At 51.3% G+C, this 1,704-nt stretch overlaps 1 protein-coding gene across 2 annotated transcripts in view; it reads right to left on the reverse strand.

The window, feature by feature from the left end:
* The window catches only part of LOC109289046 (netrin-4-like), a 139,105-nt gene that overhangs the window by 83,798 nt on the left and 53,603 nt on the right, over nucleotides 1-1,704 (reverse strand). The window lies entirely within an intron of this gene.

Consider the following 1,704-nt stretch of genomic DNA (forward strand, 5'->3'; position numbering starts at 1 on the left):
ACAGCCATGCCAGGGGTCCCGCAATGACCTCAGCCAATTCCCTCAGCACTCGGGGATGGAGATCATTCGGACCAGCTGATTTAAATACATGCAGTCCCTCCAGAAGTTCCCTGACTAGATCCTCCCTGACCCTTGGCCTGGGTGCGCCTCCCCTGGGGACTGAGGGGGGCCCAGCGGAGGGATGGCTGTTCCGGTCCCTGCTCAGGAAAATGGAGGCAAAGAAGTCATTAAATAGGTTGGCTTTGTCGTCTGGTGTGATGACCAAATTTCCTCGCTTGTCCTGCAGGGGCCCCACGTTACCCGGTACCTTCTTTTTGCCCCCTATGTATTTAAAAAAGGATTTCTTGTTGTCCTTGATCCGGGAAGCTAGTCCCAGTCCCATCTCTGCCTTGGCCTTCCTGACTGACCCCCTGCGTCCCCGAGCAACTGCAGTATAGTCCTCCCTGGTGATGGCCCCTCCCTGCCATTGGGTGTGTGCCTCCCTTTTAGCTAGGAGACATTCCCAGATGCTTTTGGTGAGTTAAGAGAAGCTGGTGCTAGAGCGACCAAAGGGCAATGAGGAGAAGTGGCGGCATGTGACTACTCGGAGAAGGAGGGCCCCCAGGATTGAAGAGGAGCTGACTGAAGTCAGCAACTGCTTTCAAGCGCCCTGCCGTGGAACTGCTGAGAAGGAGGCAGTGGAGAGGACAGCTGCAGGCATGAGGCAGAGGAGGCAGCAGGTCAGAGAGCAGGAAGTGCAAGGCCTCAGGGACAGGGGATCCAGGACCACTGCACCAAGAAGGAAGAGAAGAGCGATGGTGGTTGGTGACTCTGTTCTGTGGGAGACAATTTGTCATCCAGATTTGGGCTGGATGACAAATTTGATGACAAAGCTGATGACAGATTTGTGCTGCCTGCCTGGAGCTTCAGTTCAGGATGTCACAGAGAGTCTACCAAAGCTCATCCGTCCGTGGACCACTATACTCCTTCCCGCTTCTCCACCAATGGTATGGCCAGGAATGACACTGAGCAGATCAGAGGTGACTATGAGAGTCTTGGAAGGAGGATTAAAGACCTTGGAGCACAAGTGCTGTTCTCATTGATTTTTCCTATGGAGGGCAAAGGTCCAGACAGAGACCCTCATATCCTGGAAGTGAATGCATGTCTGAGGCAGTGGTACTGACATGAAGGCTTCTGCTTCTCTGACAATGGACAGATGTTCTTGAGAGGATGACTGCTACCGAGAGATGGGATCCATCTGATAAGAACAGAAAGAGCATTTTTGGGCATTGTCCAGCCAACCTAGTAAGGAGGGCTTTAAACTAGGTGCCACAAGGGAGGGTGATCAAAACTGTCCAGCAACAGAACACACAGTCCAGAGGGGAAAGGACTTAAAGAAGCAATTCAACTTGGGGAAAGGGCCACAGAACTACAGGACTGCAACAAGTGGCACAAAAGGGAAGCAAGAAGGTCGAAATGCAAGCTACATATAATGCATGAGACAAATGCAAGAAGTATGAGGAATAAACAAGATGAGCTGGAAGTTGCAACCTGTGAAAAGAACTACAATCTGATTGGCATCACCAAGACCTGGTGGGACAGCTCTTATGACTGGAACATCAACAGGAAGGGCTACACTCTGTTTCAGACAGACAGGATTGGGAGAAAAAGTGGTGGTCTTGGCTTGTATGTCAGAAGCACATGTACTTGTTCCTTGGTTCAGGA

Source organism: Gavialis gangeticus, unplaced genomic scaffold (genome assembly GCF_001723915.1).
Source record: "Gavialis gangeticus isolate Ggan-Ray unplaced genomic scaffold, GavGan_comp1, whole genome shotgun sequence".
Classification (NCBI taxonomy): Eukaryota; Metazoa; Chordata; order Crocodylia; family Gavialidae; genus Gavialis; species Gavialis gangeticus.